General features: G+C 46.2%; 6 non-coding genes across 6 annotated transcripts; all 6 read left to right on the top strand.

Moving 5' to 3' along the window:
• Window positions 1–4,390: 4,390 nt before the first annotated feature.
• On the top strand, window positions 4,391–4,581 carry LOC142687878 (U2 spliceosomal RNA). Its single transcript, XR_012857062.1, has one exon. It is a non-coding gene; the product is annotated as a U2 spliceosomal RNA (small nuclear RNA).
• Window positions 4,582–5,873: 1,292 nt separating this feature from the next.
• LOC142687877 (U2 spliceosomal RNA) lies at window positions 5,874–6,064 on the top strand. The gene has a single exon (XR_012857061.1). It is a non-coding gene; the product is annotated as a U2 spliceosomal RNA (small nuclear RNA).
• A 1,292-nt stretch (window positions 6,065–7,356) lies between these two features.
• Window positions 7,357–7,547, top strand: LOC142687876 (U2 spliceosomal RNA). The gene has a single exon (XR_012857060.1). It is a non-coding gene; the product is annotated as a U2 spliceosomal RNA (small nuclear RNA).
• A 1,288-nt stretch (window positions 7,548–8,835) lies between these two features.
• Window positions 8,836–9,026, top strand: LOC142687874 (U2 spliceosomal RNA). Its single transcript, XR_012857059.1, has one exon. It is a non-coding gene; the product is annotated as a U2 spliceosomal RNA (small nuclear RNA).
• Window positions 9,027–10,322: 1,296 nt separating this feature from the next.
• Window positions 10,323–10,513, top strand: LOC142687873 (U2 spliceosomal RNA). The gene has a single exon (XR_012857058.1). It is a non-coding gene; the product is annotated as a U2 spliceosomal RNA (small nuclear RNA).
• A 1,280-nt stretch (window positions 10,514–11,793) lies between these two features.
• Window positions 11,794–11,984, top strand: LOC142687872 (U2 spliceosomal RNA). The gene has a single exon (XR_012857057.1). It is a non-coding gene; the product is annotated as a U2 spliceosomal RNA (small nuclear RNA).
• Window positions 11,985–12,899: the final 915 nt, after the last annotated feature.

Raw genomic sequence — 12,899 nt, 5'->3', positions numbered from 1 at the left:
GCTGTCACTTATAATGCTATTTATTGTCACATAATCCTGTATATAGTCCCTCAATAGCCCCTCAAACATTTTCCCCACGATGGATGTTAAGCTTACTGGTCTATAATTACCCGGGGAAGACCTAGAGCCCTTTTTGAAAATAGGCACCACATTTGCCCTGCGCCAGTCCCTTGGCACTATACCAGTCACTAGAGATTCTCTGAATATTATGAAAAGGGGGACAGAAATAACTGAACTAAGCTCTTTAAGAATTCTAGGGTGTAACCCATCTGGTCCCGGAGCCTTGTGCACATTTATTTTATTTAATTTAGCTTGGACCATCTCTACATTCATCCAATTCAGTATATCAACTGATATATTAACAGAACTGGCACCGGCTACATCAGCTGCTCTTTCTTCTGTTGTATATACAGAGCTAAAGAACCCATTTAGTAACTCTGCCTTCTCTTGATCCCCTGTGATCAACTCCCCATTACCATTATCTAGGGGTCCTACATGTTCAGACCTTGGCTTTTTTGCATTTATATGCTTGAAGAATTTTTTAGGATTTGTTTTACTATCCTTGGCCACCTGCCTTTCATTTTGTATTTTTGCTAATTTTATTACATTTTTACAGATTTTATTAAGCTCTTTATATTTTACAAAGGCTACAGCTGTACCCTCAGATTTGTATTTTTTAAATGCCCTTTTTTTGTCATGTATTGCCCCTTTCACAGAAGGTGTAAGCCATGTGGGGTTTAATTTGAGTCGTTTATACTTATTACCTGTAGGAATAAATTTTGCACTATAATAACTCAAAGTAGATTTGAAAATCTCCCATTTATCATTTGTTCCATTATTTGACATTAGTTCTTCCCAGTCTATATCCTGAATTGCCGCCCTCATCCTGGGGAAATTGACTTTCTTAAAATTAAATGTTTTTGCCCTCCCAGCCTGCGTTTGTTTTTTACAGTATAGGTAAAATGTAACTATATTATGATCACTGTTACCGAGGTTTTCACGAACATTGACATTCCCAACAAGATCTGCATTATTAGAAATGACCAGATCCAACAGAGCTTCACCTCTAGTCGGGTCTTCCACAAACTGGCCCATAAAATTTTCCTGCAATAGGTTGAGGAAATGTCTCCCCTTTGCAGTTGAAGCCGAACCATGACACCAATTAATATCCCGGAAATTAAAATCTCCCATTATCACTACAGTACCCGCCTGTGCAGCCCGCTCCATCTGTTTATATATCTGACCTTCCATCTCCTCAGTTATATTGGGGGGTCTATAGATTACACCAAAAGTAATTTTTTCAGTGTTTACCTCCCTTTCTAGTTCCACCCACAAGGTTTCAACCTCCTCACAGTCTTGACCCACTATTGTCTCTTTCACACTCGCCTTCATATCACTTCTCACATACAGACATACACCACCACCTTTCCTATTTGTCCTGTCTTTACGAAAAAGTGTAAAACCCTGTAGATTTACAGCCCAGTCATGTGAAGAGTCCAGCCATGTTTCAGCAACACCAACTATATCTATATTTTCTTCCAGTATCAAGGCCTCCAGCTCCCCCATTTTGCTTGCTAGACTTCTGGCATTTGTGAACATACACTTTAACTTGCCTGTCAGTTTTTCACTTTTATTATCAGAAATGTGATTTGACATTAATCGGTCCTTTTTATTTACACTGATGTTTTGTAACGAAAGGATCTCCTTATCTTGTTGTCTAGTCCTCTCCCCACATTCTGTTTCTCCCCCCACCAATATAGTCTGACCCCTCTCTAACCTGGCTACCCCTTTTTTTTCTACATTGACCTCCCTCCTCAGCCCTAGTTTAAATACTCCGCCACCCCAGCTAGAATTCTCTCCCCCAGCACAGAGGACCCCCTTCCATTTAGGTGCAAATCATCTGCAGAATACAGTTTGTACCCCAATGAAAAGTCAGCCCAGTGCTCTAGGAACCCAAATCCTTCTCCTCTACACCAAGACTTCAGCCATGCATTTAACTCCCTAAGCTCCCGCTGTCTTTCCTGTGATGCGCATGGCACAGGCAGTATTCCTGAGAATACAACCTTGGAGGTCCTTCCCTTCAGCTTGTAGCCTAGTTCTTTAAAATTATTCTTAAGGCTCCTCCACCTACCATTTATTCTGTCGTTGGTACCGACATGGACCACGACAGCTGGATCATCACCAGCCCCTCCCAGCAATTTGTCCACCCGTTCCACCACATGCCGAACCCTGGCACCAGGGAGACAGCAAACCATTCGGTTGAGGCGGTCTTGGCGACAAATTATTCTATCCGTCTTCCTGATTATAGAATCCCCTACAACTATCAATTGTCTTGGCTTGCCTGCATTACCATCCCGCCGACTACTAGCTGGGCTGTTCTCCCGGCTGTTAGGGAGATCAGTATCCACTAGGGCTGCCTTTTCTGAGACTGACACCCTCGCATCATCACCCAACCTGGCAATTTTGCTTGGAATGCCAGAAACCGGATCGGCCTTCCTTGTCTTTGACCCCTTTCTACTGCCCCTAACTACATTAACCCAGCTACTTACCTGATCCTGCTCACCCATGTCTTCACCCTCCAGTTCTAACCCACTAACTGCATGCTCTGTGAGCAGCAAGCTCCGCTCAAAATTGTCTATCCTCCTCAGTGTTGCATTCTGCTCCTCCAGATCTCTAATACGAGCTTCCAGGTGAACAACATGCTCACATCTGCCACAGCGATATTCACCCTGGAACTCCGGCTCCAGTCGTGTATACATATGACAAACTGTGCACTGAAGAAAACCTCCAATCTTGCTATCCATTATCCAAGTTACACCAAAACAGCGAACAATTGTCAAAGAAAAAGAAGAGTACTTACTGGGGCTTCAACTCCTCTTTTAGAACTCCACTTAGTTCACAAGCCACTTAAACCACCAAGCTCAGAAAGAGCAAGCTCAAAATGAGGTCTGCTGACTAATTTATACCACCTGTGTCCAGTTAACCCCTTCCCCCTCGTCAGCTGTTCAGCTGGAACGAATCTGCAAGGGAATAAAAAAAATAAAAAATGTACAAATTTTTTTTTTTTTTAAATTGTGTGAGTTTTTGCTATCTTCTATTTGCTAGCAATCAAAACAGATTCACAAACACAGAAATACAGCAACACAATACAGAAGTACAGCAACACAATCCGGTTTTAGAACTCCACTTAGTTCACAAGCCACTTAAACCACCAAGCTCAATGCATGAGTGATAATGAGCTCATTGATTAAATGCAATTAATGAATAGATTGCCACCTCTTGTTGTGTGTCGTCTGTGTTTCTGTGTTTCCGGCATTTCACATTGGAACACCTCATTCACCTTCCTTGTCTTCTCTCCGCCCTCCCTTTTAGGTAAGTTAAAGAGCTGCACCTGAGCCAGCCACTGATTGATTGATTGATTGATTGATTGATTGATTGATTGATTGATTGATGCAGCACAACAGTCAAATAGTGGAGTGGAGTAGGGGAACAGCAAACAGCCAATAAAGCAGCCCGCCCGCTCGCCTGCCCGCCACAATGGACCTTCCTGTGTACACTAGATGGATGTGATGGAATGTACTGTCGTCCCTACATTTCAAGAAGAAGTAAGAATTGCAGTTGCAACAAAGCCTTGCTTGCCTACAAAGAGAGCAGCAATTTGGATTTGTTACTATGTTACCTAGAAGAATAACAAACTGTGCAAGGATGGAGGTTGTAGGAGCAAGGAGAAGTTGTCTGTAAAGTTGGTGGATGCCTATTTTCCATTTTGCAGTCCCATGTCTCCCTCTTGTGGCCTCCTGGAGGCAACTAGCTGTGCAAAAAAAAGACAGCCTGGCGGCCGGCTGTTGCAGTGTTGCCCTCTCAGGCAACACTGAGTGACTGACTGAGCCTCACCGTCTTATATAAAGTTCAGACGGAACTTTGCACGTGTCATAGTGGAGCCCTCAGGATTCCAGAGCCAGCTTTCTGACATCATAATGGGGCCTCAGAGATAAAAGCCTGGGCCCAGGCAGTGTTGGTCAGTGCTGCTCAGCAGGCAGCACTGGACTGGACTGGATTACAGCTGATACAAGGTGTGAAGGAACAAGGGGTGGCTGTGGGCATGCACTTGCTGCCGCTGCCAGTGTTTATCTGCATGGCAGCAGGGCATTTGGGCGTTGCCAGGAAGGCGTTTTTATGTAGATTCCTCCTCTTTCAGCACTGCATTGTGGTGCAAGCAAAAGAAGCAAATCCTGTCTGGCTTCCTCTCCGGCCTTTATTCACCTCCCGTGTAGCTGTGAGTGTGTGAGCCTGCAGGGCCCCATGGAATTGCCTAGAAGTAGGCTGAATCGCTGCAAGGGCTGAACAGCAGTATCGGGCAGGCTCGGGCAACGCGCGGCCCGTTCGGGTTATCGCTTCTCGGCCTTTTGGCTAAGATCAAGTGTAGTATCTGTTCTTATCAGTTTAATATCTGATACGTCCCCTATCTGGGGACCATATATTAAATGGATTTTTAGAACAGGGAGATGGAAATAGAGCTTGCTCTGTCCACTCCACGCATTGACCTGGTATTGCAGTATTTCCAGGACCGGTGCACCCTTTCCTTATGTGTTGACTAAAAGCAGATTCCAAAAGTGTTTTTTGTCTTTGCTATTGTTTCTGTCTTTCTGAAGGGATCTCCCCTTTTAATCCCATTATTTCAACACCTGTTGGACAATGCATGAGTGATAATGAGCTCATTGATTAAATGCAATTAATGAATAGATTGCCACCTCTTGTTGTGTGTCGTCTGTGTTTCTGTGTTTCCGGCATTTCACATTGGAACACCTCATTCACCTTCCTTGTCTTCTCTCCGCCCTCCCTTTTAGGTAAGTTAAAGAGCTGCACCTGAGCCAGCCACTGATTGATTGATTGATTGATTGATTGATTGATTGATTGATTGATTGATTGATTGATGCAGCACAACAGTCAAATAGTGGAGTGGAGTAGGGGAACAGCAAACAGCCAATAAAGCAGCCCGCCCGCTCGCCTGCCCGCCACAATGGACCTTCCTGTGTACACTAGATGGATGTGATGGAATGTACTGTCGTCCCTACATTTCAAGAAGAAGTAAGAATTGCAGTTGCAACAAAGCCTTGCTTGCCTACAAAGAGAGCAGCAATTTGGATTTGTTACTATGTTACCTAGAAGAATAACAAACTGTGCAAGGATGGAGGTTGTAGGAGCAAGGAGAAGTTGTCTGTAAAGTTGGTGGATGCCTATTTTCCATTTTGCAGTCCCATGTCTCCCTCTTGTGGCCTCCTGGAGGCAACTAGCTGTGCAAAAAAAAGACAGCCTGGCGGCCGGCTGTTGCAGTGTTGCCCTCTCAGGCAACACTGAGTGACTGACTGAGCCTCACCGTCTTATATAAAGTTCAGACGGAACTTTGCACGTGTCATAGTGGAGCCCTCAGGATTCCAGAGCCAGCTTTCTGACATCATAATGGGGCCTCAGAGATAAAAGCCTGGGCCCAGGCAGTGTTGGTCAGTGCTGCTCAGCAGGCAGCACTGGACTGGACTGGATTACAGCTGATACAAGGTGTGAAGGAACAAGGGGTGGCTGTGGGCATGCACTTGCTGCCGCTGCCAGTGTTTATCTGCATGGCAGCAGGGCATTTGGGCGTTGCCAGGAAGGCGTTTTTATGTAGATTCCTCCTCTTTCAGCACTGCATTGTGGTGCAAGCAAAAGAAGCAAATCCTGTCTGGCTTCCTCTCCGGCCTTTATTCACCTCCCGTGTAGCTGTGAGTGTGTGAGCCTGCAGGGCCCCATGGAATTGCCTAGAAGTAGGCTGAATCGCTGCAAGGGCTGAACAGCAGTATCGGGCAGGCTCGGGCAACGCGCGGCCCGTTCGGGTTATCGCTTCTCGGCCTTTTGGCTAAGATCAAGTGTAGTATCTGTTCTTATCAGTTTAATATCTGATACGTCCCCTATCTGGGGACCATATATTAAATGGATTTTTAGAACAGGGAGATGGAAATAGAGCTTGCTCTGTCCACTCCACGCATTGACCTGGTATTGCAGTATTTCCAGGACCGGTGCACCCTTTCCTTATGTGTTGACTAAAAGCAGATTCCAAAAGTGTTTTTTGTCTTTGCTATTGTTTCTGTCTTTCTGAAGGGATCTCCCCTTTTAATCCCATTATTTCAACACCTGTTGGACAATGCATGAGTGATAATGAGCTCATTGATTAAATGCAATTAATGAATAGATTGCCACCTCTTGTTGTGTGTCGTCTGTGTTTCTGTGTTTCCGGCATTTCACATTGGAACACCTCATTCACCTTCCTTGTCTTCTCTCCGCCCTCCCTTTTAGGTAAGTTAAAGAGCTGCACCTGAGCCAGCCACTGATTGATTGATTGATTGATTGATTGATTGATTGATTGATTGATTGATTGATTGATGCAGCACAACAGTCAAATAGTGGAGTGGAGTAGGGGAACAGCAAACAGCCAATAAAGCAGCCCGCCCGCTCGCCTGCCCGCCACAATGGACCTACCTGTGTACACTAGATGGATGTGATGGAATGTACTGTCGTCCCTACATTTCAAGAAGAAGTAAGAATTGCAGTTGCAACAAAGCCTTGCTTGCCTACAAAGAGAGCAGCAATTTGGATTTGTTACTATGTTACCTAGAAGAATAACAAACTGTGCAAGGATGGAGGTTGTAGGAGCAAGGAGAAGTTGTCTGTAAAGTTGGTGGATGCCTATTTTCCATTTTGCAGTCCCTTGTCTCCCTCTTGTGGCCTCCTGGAGGCAACTAGCTGTGCAAAAAAAAGACAGCCTGGCGGCCGGCTGTTGCAGTGTTGCCCTCTCAGGCAACACTGAGTGACTGACTGAGCCTCACCGTCTTATATAAAGTTCAGACGGAACTTTGCACGTGTCATAGTGGAGCCCTCAGGATTCCAGAGCCAGCTTTCTGACATCATAATGGGGCCTCAGAGATAAAAGCCTGGGCCCAGGCAGTGTTGGTCAGTGCTGCTCAGCAGGCAGCACTGGACTGGACTGGATTACAGCTGATACAAGGTGTGAAGGAACAAGGGGTGGCTGTGGGCATGCACTTGCTGCCGCTGCCAGTGTTTATCTGCATGGCAGCAGGGCATTTGGGCGTTGCCAGGAAGGCGTTTTAATGTAGATTCCTCCTCTTTCAGCACTGCATTGTGGTGCAAGCAAAAGAAGCAAATCCTGTCTGGCTTCCTCTCCGGCCTTTATTCACCTCCCGTGTAGCTGTGAGTGTGTGAGCCTGCAGGGCCCCATGGAATTGCCTAGAAGTAGGCTGAATCGCTGCAAGGGCTGAACAGCAGTATCGGGCAGGCTCGGGCAACGCGCGGCCCGTTCGGGTTATCGCTTCTCGGCCTTTTGGCTAAGATCAAGTGTAGTATCTGTTCTTATCAGTTTAATATCTGATACGTCCCCTATCTGGGGACCATATATTAAATGGATTTTTAGAACAGGGAGATGGAAATAGAGCTTGCTCTGTCCACTCCACGCATTGACCTGGTATTGCAGTATTTCCAGGACCGGTGCACCCTTTCCTTATGTGTTGACTAAAAGCAGATTCCAAAAGTGTTTTTTGTCTTTGCTATTGTTTCTGTCTTTCTGAAGGGATCTCCCCTTTTAATCCCATTATTTCAACACCTGTTGGACAATGCATGAGTGATAATGAGCTCATTGATTAAATGCAATTAATGAATAGATTGCCACCTCTTGTTGTGTGTCGTCTGTGTTTCTGTGTTTCCGGCATTTCACATTGGAACACCTCATTCACCTTCCTTGTCTTCTCTCCGCCCTCCCTTTTAGGTAAGTTAAAGAGCTGCACCTGAGCCAGCCACTGATTGATTGATTGATTGATTGATTGATTGATTGATTGATTGATTGATTGATGCAGCACAACAGTCAAATAGTGGAGTGGAGTAGGGGAACAGCAAACAGCCAATAAAGCAGCCCGCCCGCTCGCCTGCCCGCCACAATGGACCTACCTGTGTACACTAGATGGATGTGATGGAATGTACTGTCGTCCCTACATTTCAAGAAGAAGTAAGAATTGCAGTTGCAACAAAGCCTTGCTTGCCTACAAAGAGAGCAGCAATTTGGATTTGTTACTATGTTACCTAGAAGAATAACAAACTGTGCAAGGATGGAGGTTGTAGGAGCAAGGAGAAGTTGTCTGTAAAGTTGGTGGATGCCTATTTTCCATTTTGCAGTCCCTTGTCTCCCTCTTGTGGCCTCCTGGAGGCAACTAGCTGTGCAAAAAAAAGACAGCCTGGCGGCCGGCTGTTGCAGTGTTGCCCTCTCAGGCAACACTGAGTGACTGACTGAGCCTCACCGTCTTATATAAAGTTCAGACGGAACTTTGCACGTGTCATAGTGGAGCCCTCAGGATTCCAGAGCCAGCTTTCTGACATCATAATGGGGCCTCAGAGATAAAAGCCTGGGCCCAGGCAGTGTTGGTCAGTGCTGCTCAGCAGGCAGCACTGGACTGGACTGGATTACAGCTGATACAAGGTGTGAAGGAACAAGGGGTGGCTGTGGGCATGCACTTGCTGCCGCTGCCAGTGTTTATCTGCATGGCAGCAGGGCATTTGGGCGTTGCCAGGAAGGCGTTTTAATGTAGATTCCTCCTCTTTCAGCACTGCATTGTGGTGCAAGCAAAAGAAGCAAATCCTGTCTGGCTTCCTCTCCGGCCTTTATTCACCTCCCGTGTAGCTGTGAGTGTGTGAGCCTGCAGGGCCCCATGGAATTGCCTAGAAGTAGGCTGAATCGCTGCAAGGGCTGAACAGCAGTATCGGGCAGGCTCGGGCAACGCGCGGCCCGTTCGGGTTATCGCTTCTCGGCCTTTTGGCTAAGATCAAGTGTAGTATCTGTTCTTATCAGTTTAATATCTGATACGTCCCCTATCTGGGGACCATATATTAAATGGATTTTTAGAACAGGGAGATGGAAATAGAGCTTGCTCTGTCCACTCCACGCATTGACCTGGTATTGCAGTATTTCCAGGACCGGTGCACCCTTTCCTTATGTGTTGACTAAAAGCAGATTCCAAAAGTGTTTTTTGTCTTTGCTATTGTTTCTGTCTTTCTGAAGGGATCTCCCCTTTTAATCCCATTATTTCAACACCTGTTGGACAATGCATGAGTGATAATGAGCTCATTGATTAAATGCAATTAATGAATAGATTGCCACCTCTTGTTGTGTGTCGTCTGTGTTTCTGTGTTTCCGGCATTTCACATTGGAACACCTCATTCACCTTCCTTGTCTCCTCTCCGCCCTCCCTTTTAGGTAAGTTAAAGAGCTGCACCTGAGCCAGCCACTGATTGATTGATTGATTGATTGATTGATTGATTGATTGATTGATTGATTGATTGATTGATGCAGCACAACAGTCAAATAGTGGAGTGGAGTAGGGGAACAGCAAACAGCCAATAAAGCAGCCCGCCCGCTCGCCTGCCCGCCACAATGGACCTACCTGTGTACACTAGATGGATGTGATGGAATGTACTGTCGTCCCTACATTTCAAGAAGAAGTAAGAATTGCAGTTGCAACAAAGCCTTGCTTGCCTACAAAGAGAGCAGCAATTTGGATTTGTTACTATGTTACCTAGAAGAATAACAAACTGTGCAAGGATGGAGGTTGTAGGAGCAAGGAGAAGTTGTCTGTAAAGTTGGTGGATGCCTATTTTCCATTTTGCAGTCCCTTGTCTCCCTCTTGTGGCCTCCTGGAGGCAACTAGCTGTGCAAAAAAAAGACAGCCTGGCGGCCGGCTGTTGCAGTGTTGCCCTCTCAGGCAACACTGAGTGACTGACTGAGCCTCACCGTCTTATATAAAGTTCAGACGGAACTTTGCACGTGTCATAGTGGAGCCCTCAGGATTCCAGAGCCAGCTTTCTGACATCATAATGGGGCCTCAGAGATAAAAGCCTGGGCCCAGGCAGTGTTGGTCAGTGCTGCTCAGCAGGCAGCACTGGACTGGACTGGATTACAGCTGATACAAGGTGTGAAGGAACAAGGGGTGGCTGTGGGCATGCACTTGCTGCCGCTGCCAGTGTTTATCTGCATGGCAGCAGGGCATTTGGGCGTTGCCAGGAAGGCGTTTTTATGTAGATTCCTCCTCTTTCAGCACTGCATTGTGGTGCAAGCAAAAGAAGCAAATCCTGTCTGGCTTCCTCTCCGGCCTTTATTCACCTCCCGTGTAGCTGTGAGTGTGTGAGCCTGCAGGGCCCCATGGAATTGCCTAGAAGTAGGCTGAATCGCTGCAAGGGCTGAACAGCAGTATCGGGCAGGCTCGGGCAACGCGCGGCCCGTTCGGGTTATCGCTTCTCGGCCTTTTGGCTAAGATCAAGTGTAGTATCTGTTCTTATCAGTTTAATATCTGATACGTCCCCTATCTGGGGACCATATATTAAATGGATTTTTAGAACAGGGAGATGGAAATAGAGCTTGCTCTGTCCACTCCACGCATTGACCTGGTATTGCAGTATTTCCAGGACCGGTGCACCCTTTCCTTATGTGTTGACTAAAAGCAGATTCCAAAAGTGTTTTTTGTCTTTGCTATTGTTTCTGTCTTTCTGAAGGGATCTCCCCTTTTAATCCCATTATTTCAACACCTGTTGGACAATGCATGAGTGATAATGAGCTCATTGATTAAATGCAATTAATGAATAGATTGCCACCTCTTGTTGTGTGTCGTCTGTGTTTCTGTGTTTCCGGCATTTCACATTGGAACACCTCATTCACCTTCCTTGTCTTCTCTCCGCCCTCCCTTTTAGGTAAGTTAAAGAGCTGCACCTGAGCCAGCCACTGATTGATTGATTGATTGATTGATTGATTGATTGATTGATTGATGCAGCACAACAGTCAAATAGTGGAGTGGAGTAGGGGAACAGCAAACAGCCAATAAAGCAGCCCGCCCGCTCGCCTGCCCGCCACAATGGACCTACCTGTGTACACTAGATGGATGTGATGGAATGTACTGTCGTCCCTACATTTCAAGAAGAAGTAAGAATTGCAGTTGCAACAAAGCCTTGCTTGCCTACAAAGAGAGCAGCAATTTGGATTTGTTACTATGTTACCTAGAAGAATAACAAACTGTGCAAGGATGGAGGTTGTAGGAGCAAGGAGAAGTTGTCTGTAAAGTTGGTGGATGCCTATTTTCCATTTTGCAGTCCCTTGTCTCCCTCTTGTGGCCTCCTGGAGGCAACTAGCTGTGCAAAAAAAAGACAGCCTGGCGGCCGGCTGTTGCAGTGTTGCCCTCTCAGGCAACACTGAGTGACTGACTGAGCCTCACCGTCTTATATAAAGTTCAGACGGAACTTTGCACGTGTCATAGTGGAGCCCTCAGGATTCCAGAGCCAGCTTTCTGACATCATAATGGGGCCTCAGAGATAAAAGCCTGGGCCCAGGCAGTGTTGGTCAGTGCTGCTCAGCAGGCAGCACTGGACTGGACTGGATTACAGCTGATACAAGGTGTGAAGGAACAAGGGGTGGCTGTGGGCATGCACTTGCTGCCGCTGCCAGTGTTTATCTGCATGGCAGCAGGGCATTTGGGCGTTGCCAGGAAGGCGTTTTTATGTAGATTCCTCCTCTTTCAGCACTGCATTGTGGTGCAAGCAAAAGAAGCAAATCCTGTCTGGCTTCCTCTCCGGCCTTTATTCACCTCCCGTGTAGCTGTGAGTGTGTGAGCCTGCAGGGCCCCATGGAATTGCCTAGAAGTAGGCTGAATCGCTGCAAGGGCTGAACAGCAGTATCGGGCAGGCTCGGGCACCGCGCGGCCCGTTCGGGTTATCGCTTCTCGGCCTTTTGGCTAAGATCAAGTGTAGTATCTGTTCTTATCAGTTTAATATCTGATACGTCCCCTATCTGGGGACCATATATTAAATGGATTTTTAGAACAGGGAGATGGAAATAGAGCTTGCTCTGTCCACTCCACGCATTGACCTGGTATTGCAGTATTTCCAGGACCGGTGCACCCTTTCCTTATGTGTTGACTAAAAGCAGATTCCAAAAGTGTTTTTTGTCTTTGCTATTGTTTCTGTCTTTCTGAAGGGATCTCCCCTTTTAATCCCATTATTTCAACACCTGTTGGACAATGCATGAGTGATAATGAGCTCATTGATTAAATGCAATTAATGAATAGATTGCCACCTCTTGTTGTGTGTCGTCTGTGTTTCTGTGTTTCCGGCATTTCACATTGGAACACCTCATTCACCTTCCTTGTCTTCTCTCCGCCCTCCCTTTTAGGTAAGTTAAAGAGCTGCACCTGAGCCAGCCACTGATTGATTGATTGATTGATTGATTGATTGATTGATTGATTGATTGATTGATTGATGCAGCACAACAGTCAAATAGTGGAGTGGAGTAGGGGAACAGCAAACAGCCAATAAAGCAGCCAGCCCGCTCGCCTGCCCGCCACAATGGACCTACCTGTGTACACTAGATGGATGTGATAGAATGTACTGTCGTCCCTACATTTCAAGAAGAAGTAAGAATTGCAGTTGCAACAAAGCCTTGCTTGCCTACAAAGAGAGCAGCAATTTGGATTTGTTACTATGTTACCTAGAAGAATAACAAACTGTGCAAGGATGGAGGTTGTAGGAGCAAGGAGAAGTTGTCTGTAAAGTTGGTGGATGCCAGCCACTGATTGATTGATTGATTGATTGATTGATTGATTGATTGATTGATTGATTGATTGATTGATGCAGCACAACAGTCAAATAGTGGAGTGGAGTAGGGGAACAGCAAACAGCCAATAAAGCAGCCCGCCCGCTCGCCTGCCCGCCACAATGGACCTACCTGTGTACACTAGATGGATGTGATGGAATGTACTGTCGTCCCTACATTTCAAGAAGAAGTAAGAATTGCAGTTGCAACAAAGCCTTGCTTGCCTACA

The sequence above is a fragment of the Rhinoderma darwinii genome (assembly GCF_050947455.1).
Source record: "Rhinoderma darwinii isolate aRhiDar2 chromosome 5 unlocalized genomic scaffold, aRhiDar2.hap1 SUPER_5_unloc_24, whole genome shotgun sequence".
NCBI lineage: Eukaryota > Metazoa > Chordata > Amphibia > Anura > Rhinodermatidae > Rhinoderma > Rhinoderma darwinii.
The sequence above is the reverse complement of the archived record's forward strand: the minus strand, read 5'-3'. Positions and strand labels throughout refer to the sequence as shown.